The sequence below is a fragment of the Mobula hypostoma genome, chromosome 11 (genome assembly GCF_963921235.1).
Source record: "Mobula hypostoma chromosome 11, sMobHyp1.1, whole genome shotgun sequence".
In the NCBI taxonomy this organism is placed as follows: domain Eukaryota; kingdom Metazoa; phylum Chordata; class Chondrichthyes; order Myliobatiformes; family Myliobatidae; genus Mobula; species Mobula hypostoma.
The window spans coordinates 52633876-52648527 of NC_086107.1; the positions used below are offsets into that span (position 1 = coordinate 52633876).

Sequence of the window (14652 nt, forward strand, 5' to 3'; positions counted from 1 at the left end):
AGGACACCTTCAAGGAGTGATGTCTCAAAAAGTGATGCATCCATCAATAAGGTCCCCATTCACCCAGGTCGTGCCTTGTTCTCATTGCTACCATCAGGAAGGAGGTACAGAAGACTGAAGGCACACACAATTCAGGAACAGCTTCTTCCCTTCTGCCATCTTTTTTCTGAATGGACACTGAATCCATGAACACTGCCTTACTACTTTTTTATTTCTATTTTTGCACCACTTATTCAAGTTAACTCTTTTATATATTTTTATTGTAATTCGCATTTTTCTGTTACGTATTGCATTGTACTGCTGCTGCAAAAAAACCTAATTTTACGACATATGCCAGTGATACTACACCTGATTCTGATGCTGTGCTCAGGCAAAGGTGAATGTATTGCGTCCCTCGACCACCAAACCTTTCAAAGTAATGTCGGGACTTAAACTACACTCAGTAGTTACCCCAGAACTCATTGTCATGCCAGTTCAAGTTTAACTGAACCCTTTTAAACTGTAGTACCCAGTAAGTGTCTGAAGAACAATTGAACTTGATGTGAAACATTTGATAAAGCAATTATAGTGGTGACAAGTTCTCGTTATTCTGTGGATTTCTAGAATTTGTTTGATAACTATCACCACCCTGATTTTGAATAAATAAAGAAAGTTGAATGCTGTCTAAATAGTAGACCACGAGAAACAGGAGCAGTCCAAAAGCACTAATGGATCCACGTTTAATAAAGGTGTCCTTCCACAGTAATGATAGCGGTGGTGGTAGGGTGATTTAGTGAGTGGAGATGTTGATAAGCCTTACTACTAGGAGGGAAAGTAACTGTTTTTGAGTATGGTGGTCCTAAAATAGTTAAATAATTTTGTGTTTTATTCTTTACCCAGTTCTTTACAATAACCGGAATGTTTTGCTAAAAATCTAACTCTGACCGAAGATAGTTTAAACAATAGTAAAGCTGATGAAGGTTTATAACCATATAACAATTACAGCACGGAAACAGGCCATCTTGTCTCTTCTAGTCCGTGCCGAACTCTTACTCTCACCTAGTCCCACTGACCTGCACTCGGCCCATAACCCTCCATTCCTTCAGTTAATACATATCTGATGAGTAGAGATTGATATGGAGAACATCTTTCAGCCCATCATGTCTCTGCCAGTTGGAAAAGAACCACTTGGCTCCTAGCCCTGCGGGTTGCAACTTTTCAAGCGCTTCTTCAAATACGTAATAAATCTGATCATGGCTTTGCTATCCTCCTCCTTTTTTATTAGTGAGTTTCAGATCCCTTTCACCCTCTGGATGGGGAATAGATAATTCCTCATCTCTCCATTTCATCCTTCTACAACTTACTTTAAGTGCATGGTAGAAGTTAATGATTTAGTTCATGGTAAAGCCCTGATTATAGTAGACCACTAGATTTTGAAAGATCCTTTGTTTTAAGAAGACAACCTCAACCTATCCACTCTTTCCTTGTATCGGAAAATTTACTTTTGGGCAATATTTTGTAAGTTTCCACTGTATCCCCTTTGGTACAATCGTACCTTCCCTCCACTGTGAGACTGGAAGTGTATGCCCAAGCTGTAGTATTAAGTATTGTCTACATTTCTAGATTAACCATATTGCTGCTATATTCTTTGCCTTAACTTGTAAAGGAAACCATCTTGTGTGCCTTTTTACAGAATCAGAATCAGGTTTAATCTCGCTGGCATATGTCATGAAATCTGTTAACTTTGCAGTAGCAATACAATGCAATACATGATAATATAGAAAAAAACTGAATTAGTATATCTGTATATCAAATAGTTCAAGTAAATTAGTAATGCAAAAACAGAAATAAGAATGTAGTGAGGTAATGTTCATGGTTTCAATATCCATTCAGTAATCGTAATCAAATGGCCAAGGGAAAGAAGCTGTTCCTGAATCACTGAGTATGTGTCTTCAGGCTTTTGTAGCTCTTTCCTGATGGTAACAATGAGAAGAGGGCGTGCCCTGGGTGGTTGGATCCTTAATGATTGACGCTGCCTTTTTGAGGCACTGCTCCTTAAAAATATCCTGGATACTACAGAGGCTAGTAGTGCCCATGATGGAACTGACTAATTTTACAACTCTCTGCAGCTTACTACGATTCTGTGCAGTAGCCCCTCCCCCGCATACCTGACAGTGATGCAGCCAGGCAGAATGTTCTCCACTGTATATCTGTAGAAATTTCTGAGTGTTTTTGGTGACATTCCAAATCTCCTCAAACTCCTAATGAAATATACCTCAGGTCTTGCCTTCTTTATAGCTGCATCGATATGTTGGGACCAGGTCTGGTCTTCAGAGATATTAACGCTCAGTAATTTGAAAATTGCTCATTCTCTCCACTTCTGACCCCCCCCCCTCCATAAAGGCTGGTGTGTGTTCTCTCGTCTAACCCTCTCTGAAGTCCACAATCAGCTCTTTGGTCGTACTGACATTGAGTGCCAGGTTGTTGCTGCAACACAGATATTTAACAAAAATAACAAATATTTAAAGGTACCAGTGTAGGTGAATAAGTGGTTAAAAAAGATATAAAAGAATGTAATCTCCCACTATTTCTCCATATCTAAGACTATCCTTTCATTTATTGTGTATTTTCTTAGTTGGAAGGAGCACTTTCACAGTCATAGCACCCTCTATTCCTATTTCTATATTTACTGTCTGGAATTGTTTGTGTAGGGAGAGAGTGGTTTTGGATAGTGAGGACAGAAACTTGAAATGACTTTGATTTTGTACATTTGGCTGCTTGATAGTGTTAATGAGCTGTAGTTAATTATAATAGGACTGGAATTTGCAGCTGATGCTTTGAGCCTGTTGGTGTGTAGCTGTGATGTCTTTGAAAGGAAAGATTAAAAAATAATCACATGTGCAGCACATTTTTCTTTAGTGGTAGATTTTGAACACTAGTTGCACAAATATTCAGTTGTTCTTTTTTGGGGTAGCGCAGGTGGTGACTCCAAGTAGGATCTGACGTAATTTTGAAAGTGACTACAAGGAACCAGTAATTCTGTAACTGTAATATTAAATATGAATTTTGCTGATACTTTCATGGAACAAAAATAGCCATTATATGGGGGCATCTGCCTGTTATGAAGGATGGTCTTTGTTATGCTTGTAGACTATTTGATAAATTTCAAGTAGCATTATTGGTAAGCTAATTCAGCACAGTTTTTCCATTAATTGGCATGGGAATTTTTCGATGAACTACTCAGTAAATATGCTTCCTAAGTCTCATTCATCTATGCAAATTTGGTGTATTAAAATGTATTGGCAAGTAGATTTCTCTTCAAGTTGTATAAATACAACTATGATATGTCTTAAGACAACAAATGTTGCATATATCCTTGCATTTAAACTGTAGTACAATGATATATTTTGGATGAAATATTGAACCAAGCTACTTGACAGCTCCCTTAATGTTTTCTTTGAACAGTGGAAGTGTTTCATCAAAGGCCCCTGACAAATAGTACCCTTCAATATGTGTAGAAAGGACTGTCTGGTCACCACTTCTTGTAAGAGCCGTGTGACTTGACTTCACCCTATCACGGATATTCCCTTTGTTCTATCCATTCCTCCTACCAGCTTCTCTGAAATTAAAAATTGCTGTTAACTCTCTCTTTGAGTTCTGATGAAGAGGCTGCTAATGAAACGTTAACTCTGTTTTTTGTACCACACATGCTGCAGGACCTGCTGAATGTTCCCACTATTTTTTTCATATTTCCAGCATTTGCAATTGTATTGATTTTAATTTGCCATAGGTATAATGTCTGTTGCATAAAGCACGAAATGCTGTTCAGGAATATTCGGACTATAAATCCCATAAGTTTTTTTAAGTGTGCTATATAGACATATCCATTGTGCCAATGTATAAAATATTCATTTTAGTAATACCAATAACTGATATTTAGCTCTTTTTCATTTCTCCACATAACAAAATCATTTGTTCTTCCATATTTCACCATGTATTATAAATGCAGGTTGAGTCAGTTGAAAGGAAGGCAAATGCAATGTTTGCACTCATTTTTAGAGGACTAGAAAACAAAAGCAAGGAAGTAATGCAGAGGCTTTATAAGGCATTGGTCACACCACTCTTGGAGTGTTGTGAGCAGTTTTGGGCCCCTTATCTAAGAAAAGATGTGCTGATATTGGAGAGAGTTTAGAGGGGGTTTACAATAATTATTCTGGGAACAAAAGGGTTAACATCTGAGGAGCGTTTGATGGCTCTGGGTCTTTACTCACTTTTTAGAAGAATGGGGGGGGGAATCTTACTGAAATATATTGGAAGGCCTACTGTAAATAGAATGGATGTGGAGAGCATGTTTCCAATAGTGGGGGAGTCTGGGACCAGAGGGCACAGCCTCAGAATAGAGGGACATCTATTTAGAACAGAGATGACGAAGAATTTCTTTAGCCAGATGGTGGTGAATCTGTGGAATTCATTGCCTCAGAAGGCTGTGCAGCCAACTTACTGAGTATATTTAAAACAGAGGTTGATAGTCCTTGATTTAATTAGGGTGTCAAAGGTTACAGGGAGAAGGCAAGAGAATGGGGTTGAGAGGCATAAAAATAGCCATGATGGAATGGCACAGCAGACTTGATGGGCCAAATGGCTTATTTCTGCTCGTGTCTTATGGTCTTGTCAAACAGAAGACTGGAGTGGATGGCAAGGACAATATAGAAGTTGCTTCCCATGTATGATGCTTTGAACTGGTGTTCGTGTGGTTTTGTGAATTGACTGCTTTATTCGCCTGAAATGCAGCTACATCATTTTAAGTGCAAGTACTGTGTGTGTTCAGTACATTCATGCCTCTATAAAATTTTGTGTTTTCTATCAATAAAATTTTGCTTCTGATGATTCCTTGTTAATTTTGAACATGGGTTCATAGATTGGTTCTAAATTTAGGATCATTTTGCACTACAGACTCCTAATCACTGGAAACTTTTGAGATGTTCTAAATTCACCTCATGCTTTCTGTGGTTGCAGAGGATCTATCTGGTCTCATAATTGCAAGACACACCCAAGTGCTTATGAATGTTGCTTACTGCCACTGGTCTTGTCATTAAATTTTTAAGTCAAGTCACTTTTTATTGTCATTTCGACCATAACTGCTGGTACAGTACACAGTGAAAATGAGACGACGTTTTTCAGGACCATGGTGCTACATGAACAATACAAAAACTACACTGAACTGAAAACAACACAAAACTACACTAGACTACAGAAACACAAGGAAAGAGGAAATCTGCAGATGCTGGAATTTCAAGCAACACACATAAAAGTTGCTGGTGAACGCAGCAAGCCAGGCAGCATCCCTAGGAAGAGGTACCGTCGACGTTTCGGGCCGAGACCTGAGTCCTGACGAAGGGTCTCGGCCCGAAACGGCGACTGTACCTCTTCCGAGAGATGCTGCCTGGCCTCCTGCGTTCACCAGACTACAGACCTACCCAGAACTGCATACAGTGCACAAAACAGTGCAGGCATTGTTGAATGGAGTAATCTATCTAAGCTATTCATCTGCCTTGGATTTGCAATAGATCTATTTCCTTTAACTAGGTACTTGTATTTTACATAGAGAAAGCAAAATAAACTTCTGTATTTTCAGATGGAATCAGTTTAGTGCCAATGAATTCTGAAAACAGCAAAACTGCTGTAACTTACTGTAGATCTTAATGATATTTTGACCTAGATCTTTGTCCCATTTAACATTTCTTAAGAGTTGAAGATAATGAGATCAGAGCTGAACTCAAGGCTAGAATGTACTTTTGTATATTTTGTTCATGGTGAGGAAATAGTTGATACCTGCAGTTTGGTCAGCAAGCCGTAATCCCATAGGCAGCCTGCTGAGCTCAGGAAAATTAAATAAAAATAAAAACCTTCTCAGCTATCAACCAAGATAAACCTGGCAAATTCATTCTGGTGTTATTAGATGCATGGACTCAGCCTAGAACCTCCAACCATAAATGTAAGTATCGTGTTGGTTAGATGGCATTAGGAAAGAGGTATTATTAGATAGCAGATAACATCATCACTAATTACAGATAAAATTGCAAGTTCTACACATCTGCAGGGCACACTAAAGTCGAAAAAAGAACATTATTTCTGTCTGATTGGATCATTCAAAAATGCAAATTTTTTTCATTACAAAGCCAGTTTCTGAAAGCAGGGTCTATTTGTATGACCATATAAATGCACAGATATCTTTTTTAAACTCAGGTGAAATCCCTTGGACAGTATGAAGGATCCTTATTCGGATTTTAAAGTTAGCAACTTAAAATTTCCAAATACTTGCATTAAATCAGTGGTTTTATTCTGAGGTAAGAAGTCAAATATTAACGGCACAATTAAAAATTACCATAAAAGAGAAAGGTGAATCTTTTTGTTGCAAAAAGTGGATATTATAAATTTAAGATAATTTTATAATTTATCTGGAGAGATGGTCTTGAAAAGGGTAGTTTGTTAACTGTTAAAATTCTTCCACTAAGTGCTATTTTCATTATCAGCATTGAATCTGTTCTGAAACTGGACTTCAAAAATGCATATTTTAATTTACCGAACTGCATATTTTGGGATGTGAGAGGAAAACGAAGCATAGTCAGTGTGGTATAACACTGAAATAAGCCCTTCAGCCTTCTATAATCATGCTGTTTGTCCATCTATACCAACCCTGTTTGTGTGAATTAGATCCGTATTGTTCTGTAACCCTCTCACTGGGGCTTGTATACAAACATGGCTTGTTAGCCATGAGAAGACCACCTTTCATAAACGATGTACATCTAGAGTCGGGAGAGAGAGAGGAAAAAAAAACATAAAAGGGTCCATTACAGTTGAACCTGTCTAGATGTGCACATAAACGTTGGAGGTCATTTCAGGAGTAGTCCAGATTGCATTGCTTTACTTGTCTGCAGGACCCATGGCCTGCGTGAAAGCACCTGCCACAGTCTGAATTTCATTTGAGAAGGTCTTCAAGGGAACTGGCTCTCTCGGGAGTATTGGCCCTTTCTCCTTGGAGCCATTCATCTGCACAAAGCACTTCTTGCAATGGGGACCGTCCTTACTGTAGCATTCTGCAGCATCTTCCCTTGTGCTTCACTCCGCAGCTTGTACCAAAAAGGCTCCAAACCAGACTATTGTCCTTCAATAATCTGATCCTGCCCAGCTGTCCCGAATCTTCCACTAGACAGAAAGTTACAACTGGCTGATGCAACATTCCTAAGTTGGGCAACATGGCTCCTTATCTTTAGCTGAAGACAAAACACTCTTACCAGCAGGACACACTGCTTTTTCAGAAAACTGCTAAAACAAAACGCCTCACAGCATAGCAGTAGAAATCTTAACCAGGTCATTACAATTCTATGCCTTGCCTATTTAAGTGTATGAGTAAATATCCCTTAAATATAATGATTGTATTTGACTTTGTCGCTTTCTTAAGCTCTGCCTCTGGATTCGCTCAATTCATTCTCTCACATTGGAGTCAATCTCTGCACTGCTGTTATGCTTTCCAAACCCCTACCAAATTCGTTTAAAAACCACCAACTAATACCCCTCTTTCCACCCCACCACCTTGGATAACTTGAGCAAACTTCCTTGTAAGGAAGCTGATCTCCCTCCAATTTAGTTTCAACCTGAAACTCAAGAGATTCTGCAGTTGCTGGAAATCCAGAGCAGTACGCACAAAATGCTGGAGGAACCCAGCAGGTTAGGAGCCATCCATAGAAAGGGTTAAACCTATCCTTCTCTAGGTTCTACCTAGCTCAGATGTGATCCTAATGATTCAAGTACCCAAAACCCTCTCTCCTGCACCAGTTCTTTAGAAAAAGCGTTTGTCCTAAACTCATATTTCTACCCTCAGTAGTGTGTTTCACAAGATAATCTGGTCCTATGTGTCCTGGTTTTTAAGGTTTTGCTAAACCCTTAAGGCCTCATCCCTTAGTACCAATATGTTCTTCCCCCTTCAGAATGTTCTGTACTTGATCTGTGAGATCTTTGATCATGACACCATTGATTGAGACACCATCCCTCTCAGTTACATGTTTGTTTCCCCCAGTAACAAATCTCCACCATTACTTCTTACCTAGATTTTTCCTTCCTCTGCTATGTATCAGAGACAACCAGTGTGCCATAAATTCAGCAGCTGCTTCTTTCCTGTGAGAGGCCATCCCCACAACACTATCCAGAATAGTATACGTACTTAGTTTGAGGTGCGTGGCCAGAGCAGACTCGTGCAAAACCTGCCTGCATTTATTGCCTTTCCCAGTGGTTACCTATCCTATTTCTTTCTGTACTTGTGCTGTGGAAAAGTTAACCAAATATCCATTTAATATGACATTTCCCAGGTGCTCCTTTGACCATTTGCTGTATGCAGTTGATGGGAGATACTGCTGGCCACATTTCCCACAAGTATGGTGACCAGGAACAGTGGAAACGTTTCTGATCTCCCACATCCTGTAGGAGGAGCATAACCACCACCTTGGCTTCCATGCCCTTTATCCCAAGTCCCTTTTATCAAGAAGAAGGCGGGGTGGGGGGACCAACGTGATCACAAGAGGAACATGCAAACTCTACACTGCAGGCCAGGATTGAACCTGGGTCATTGGAGCTGCACGGGGGCAGCTCTAGTGTTTCCTTACTGCTTAGTTTGCAATCTAGTTCCATAATTCAAGGTTAGTGTCATTTAATACCACTTTATATTTCCCTTTTGTATGCTTTCTCAGGTGTAGCATGGCCTATTACTCAGCAAACCAATCAGAATCCATGTGGATGGCATGCTTGATTTCTGTTCACCAACTACGTTCACTAACTTGTATGCAGACGATGTCCAACAAAGATGATTTGGTTAAGCATGTCACAACTAGTTGTGAGTTGTATGGGATTATTTATCAACAGTAAGCCTTTTAGTACAAACCTGCTGCACAAAGTACAAATGTTTGATGAGAGCTCCTTATTCTAGGGACATCCTGCATGTAAGAACATGAGAACATAAGAAATAGGAGCAGGAGTAGGCCATCCGGCCCATCGAGCCTGCCCCGCTATTCAATAAAATCATGTCTGATCTGTCCGTAAGCTCGGCTCCCTCTACACCCTGTCCTCGTTATATGCGTCTTCAGACTATGGGGATCCACAGTTATGCGAGGAGCCTATTTCTACCAACATCTTGTTATATGCGTCCAAAACTCTCAGTTATGCGAGGAGCACTGCCTTTCCGCTAATACGAGTCACGTGCGCACGCGTCACAGTCTCACTGTTGGGATGAGAAGCACCGCTTTCCTGCCAATACAAGTCAGGTGCGCGCGCCTCACAATTTCACTCCCGCCACTCTCGCATTGGTTTTGGCAAGGTGTGGATGTGCGATCTTAAACTTTTGTTGGTTTTACCTACGATGCAGTGATTTTTGTGCTTGAAATATTTAATTATGCCTCCTAAGCGTCCGATGTCATGTCCTGGGCCATCAGCCGAGCGGCAGAGAACCGCTTTAACTCTTGAAAAAAGTTGGAAATTATAAACAGCGCGGCATCAGCTGAAGGTAACACAGCTTTGGGACGCTGCTGCCAGGAACAGAGTCTTGCCTCTAAAGTTTTTTTGTTGCTTGACAATGCGCCAGCCCATCCTAAACATTTGGACAGCATTCATCCTAACATAACAGTGCATTTCCTGCCGCCTAACACAACATCGCTGATTCAACCACTCGACCGGTGTGATCCACATTCAAGGCATACGTATTTTTTTTTACGGCGAACTATCTCTCAGATGCTGCAAGCAACAGACGATTTTGAAAATCCCGGGAGTTTACCAATGGTGAGGGAATGATGGAAGTCGGAACACTTGGCACAAATGGCGATAGACATGAACCCAAGTTTAGAACGGAGTCAGCATTTCAGTCGTTCCCTGCCGTCAATCCTTCTTCCCTACAAGCAAATTTATGCTGAAAAACAAAATGCTGCCAAGCAAACAACCCTCACCACTTTATGCAAATCACTGTAATCTTCTGCTGCTGGCAGTTCAAAGAGTTCTGTGAGTCTTCCTTCACCCTTTGCTGTGCTTGATATTACGCTGACGACCACAACCATCCACCTTATCCATGTAAAGCTGCCTGACACCACAACCACCACTCATCTCCCAGAGCGAACACACCTGCCACTGTTGGTGAGTACTGTACACCAGAGGATGTTAACTTTCTATGATTTATTACATTGAATATTAACTTAATTTGATTAAATATAATACAAATGTTGTCTTGTACTGCTTTTGTGTACTATCGGTATAAAATGTGAATAAGTTACAGATAAAACGTATTTAGGAAGCCCTCTGGAACGCATCCCTATTTTCTCCATTTAAATAATTATTCACATTATGCAATTTCACATTATGCATCAACTTCAAGGAACATATCCCTCGTATATAACGAGGATAGGGTGTACCTGTCTTTTCCCCCATAACCCTTATTTCCCTTAATATGTAAAAACCTATCCAACTGTTTTTTAAAAATATTTTAGTGAGGAAGCCTCAACTGCTTCCCTGGGCAGAAAATTTCACAGATTCACCACTCTCTGGGAAAAACAATTTCTCCTTATCTCCGTCCTAAATCTTCTCCCCTGAATCTTGAGGCATTGTTCCCTAGTTCTCATCTCACTTACCAATGGAAACAACTTTCCTACTTGTATCTGATTTATCCCTTTCAAAATTTTGTATGTTTCTTTAAGATCCCCTCTCATTCTTCTGGAGTTAACAATCTTGATTCATTGTCTTCAATTGTGGAAGTTTTCAGCATGGTAGTGTGATTGGGGGCTGATGGGCAAATTGTATTATAATCAGCTCATCTTTATGAAAGACAAACTGAGCCAATCACAGGCTGAGATCTTTGAAGGGGCTGAAGTAGTTGTTTCGGTTTCTAGATTTAGCCTGACTAAGGCTCTAATTACAAACCTCCTTGGTTGTCATGGTGACAATACTGCCATCTAATTATAGTTCAATTTTCTAGATTTTATGCATTACACATTGAGTATGATGTGTTTATTATCTCCAGTTACAGGCAGAAAGAGTGTACTGGGGCACTTTGTGCTTAGAGTAATGTAAGTAGTTTTGTTTTAAGCCGATTTCCTAGAGGTAATAATGTCAATGCTGGTTTATAAAGTATATGATTCACAGATAAAGGAAAACCTGAGTTTTCTTGTGCTTTGCACATTTGCCTATTTATCTTTGTTACTGAAAATCTTCAATTTCTTTCTCTTAAACCTCTTGAACAAAATTTCCTTTGCATTCTTATTTTTCAAAGAGCTGCCTTTTGTTGCATTGCCAAGGACACTGGCAGTTTGCCACTACCTTATCCAGATACAGTACTTGTTCTTTGTGCAAACTAAATGGCCCTGGTATAAATGTCTTCTCATTGAGGGTGTTGCAGCCAAACTCAACCTAATTCACGCACACAGTTTCTGCCAATAATCACTGGGTAACCTCTCTTTTCTCAAACCTCTCATCAGCTTAAAATGAGACTAATCACATCATCCTAAATAACACTCTGATCTAAAGTCTGCAATTTTTCCCATGACTATTTCAGAATCAGAATCAGGTTTATTATCACCGGTATGTGACATGACATTTGTTAACTTGGTGGCAGCAGCAGGTCAATGCAATGCATAATCTAGCAAAGAAAATAATAATAAATAAAATAAAAACAATAATCATAAACAAGTAAATCAATTACATGTTGAATAGATTTTTATAAAAAGTGCAAAAACAGAAGTACTGTATACTTAAAAAAGTGAGTTAGTGTTCCCGGGTTCAATGTCCATTTAGGAATCGGATGGCAGAGGGGAAGAAGCTGTTCCTGAATCGCTGGGAGTGTGCCTTCAAGCTTCTGTACCTCCTACCTGATTGCAACAGTGAGAAAAGGGCATGCCCTGGGTGCTGGAGGTCCTTAATAATCAACACTTCCTTTCTGAGACACCGCTCCCTAAAGATGTCCTGGGTACCCAGGATGGAGCTGACTAGATTTACAACCTTCTGCAGCTTCTTTCAGTCCTGTGCAGTAGCCCAGTGGTCCCTAACCTCCGGGCCGCAGACCGATACATTGCCGCGAAGAATGCAGTGGTGCAGCGATAGTTGGAACACACCCAGCACATCTTTAAGAAAAAAGCCGAAATAAACAAACTAATTTAATTGCCGATTGCGTCACCTCTGATCTGGGCCAATGTTTACGTACGGGGCAGCACCTAATTAATTAGCTTGTTTATTTCAGCTTTTTTCTTAAAGGTGTGCTGGGTCCGTCCTGGCTACCGCTGTACCGCTGCATTCTTCGCGGCAATGTATCGGTCCGCAGCCCGGAGGTTGGGAACCACTGTAGTGTCCCCTCCATACCAGACAGTGATGCAGCCTGTCAGAATGCTCTCCACGGTACAACTATAGATGTTTTTGAATGTATTTGTTAATGCACATTGTCCATCTCATTTATACTAAATGTATTGATTCAGATTCTGTTGGTAAAAGCAGGCAATTCTGCTTGCTGTACCTACATTTCCAAGTGGTGACTCTGTGTGGAGTCTATTAGCGAAGTAGTTACTTGCAGAAATTCTGCAACATTTACACTGGAACCTGCTCTCAGATATAGCTCTATTGGAATTAATTTATTGTAGTACTTAAAATATTTTGGGCATCGAGGGAGAGAGGAAGAGGAGAGCCATCCGCAGTACCACCGATGCGGCAGAGAGGGCCTCAAGATGGCTGTGGCTGAAAAGAGGGGAGCCATGGAGTCATTCGTAGCTAGCCATCTGGACACAAGCTGGGGTCTGATCAGCCCCGGCTGGGTCACTTGGAGGAGGTTGTATGATGTTGAAAGACCTGAAACACCCGATGATTCCAGGAACATCACTGAAGATGTGTCCAGAAGCATCAATAGATGTGTGTACACAGCAGAAATTCTGCAACGTTTACACTGGAACCTGCTCTCATGTCCAATCCCCACTAGCAAACATCTGGGTCATAAATTTAATTGCGTGTATACTTTGGGCTTATTACTCATCCTTGGGCTGCTGCTGGAGATCTGTTATTCCCTTTTAGAACAGCCCAAAGTGTGTGTTTTTTTTTGCAACTAATGAAGCACTTTTAAGTATAGTCAGTCCTTATAATGAGAGAGTGCAGCAACCAGTTTGCATGCAAACAGCAATACAGCAATCCCACTTCATTCAGCACCAAAGGAGGCCAATTGGCCCTCATATCCACATCTATTATCAGAACAGGCTCAACAGTCCAACTCTCCCATCTTATTGTTCTGTAACCTCTCTTGCATACCTTTCAAGCCCTTTTGATTCATCTGTGACCCGCTGACACTAGGGGTAATTTACAGCTGCCAGTTAACCCAGCAGCATGCTTTCTGGATGTGGAAGGAAACAGAGCACCATGATCATAAGGAGAACATGAAAACCTTGCATGTAGCACCCAAGGTCAGGATTTAAACCAAGTAGCTGGAGCTGTACAACATTGCCGTTGTGCTGCCCAGCATGACTGTATCTTTGGTAATGTTGAGTGAGGGATAAATAGGGCAATTACTGAAATTCAGGTTTTTTTCCTCAAATCTGACAGCATGGGTGCAGGGATGATCTAATGTCTTGCATAAAAAATACACTCCCAACAGTGCAAAACTCCTTTGCAGGGTACTGAAGAATCAACCTAGAATTTTGTGCTTGGGTGTCCAGAATATTTTATTTCTTATTTTTAAAAAGCTATTTTGAATCATTTAAAGTAGTAACAATTCTCTCAACTTTTTTTTAGGTCTAGGATTGTTGAGCAGTAACAAAGGCCTTTTGTATCTTTTAAAACTGTTACATCACAAAACAGTATAACATTTCAAATACCATTTACAATAAAAATAGTTCATAAACGGTTACCACCAGTTCTTTGACTCCTGGAGATCGGAAACATCGGACCATTTTGCCTTATGGAAGAGCATGGAGCTACTTGATTTTGTTTCTGTTTATGTAGATGTATCATTGAAGGTGCCATCAGATTTCCTCCATTATAAATACTGAAACCCTTACTAATAATTTGCTCTTCCAATTCAGTGTAAGAGTCAATAATGTCAGTTTCTATCTTGAATGTCATTGTGTGAAAGGAATATAGTGGAAGAATAACCTTCTCTACTGCCACAATGAGACCACTCTCAGGTTGAAGGAGCAACATCTCGTATTCTGTCTGGGTAGCCTATAGTATGATGGCATGAATGTCAATTTCTTTAACTTCTGGTAATATTTCACACCCCCCCCCCCCCTTTGCCTCTGCTCTTCGTCTCCCCTGGTTCCTCTCCTCATTCCATTTCTCCCATTATCCACTCTCCTATCAGATTTCTGCAGCCCTTTACCCTTTTCACCTGTCAACTTCCAGCTTCTTACTTCATCCCCACCTCTCCCACACACCTGGCTTCATCTATCACCTTCCAGCTTGTACTCTTTCCCTTCCCTCCCATATTTATATTTTAGCTTCTTCCCCCTACTTTTCCAGTCCTGATGAAGGGTCTTTGCCCGATACACCCAATTGTTTATTCGTTTCTCATAGATGCTTCTTGACCTGCTGAGTTCCTCCAGCATATTGTGTGTGTTACATAGCAAAGGAATGAATACTCGAATTTGTTTCTTATTCTCATACAAAGTATGT

General features: G+C 40.3%; 1 protein-coding gene across 1 annotated transcript in view; it reads left to right on the top strand.

The window, feature by feature from the left end:
- Nucleotides 1-14652, top strand: part of spty2d1 (SPT2 chromatin protein domain containing 1) — a 32843-nt gene that overhangs the window by 885 nt on the left and 17306 nt on the right. The gene's annotated exons all lie outside the window — the stretch shown is intronic.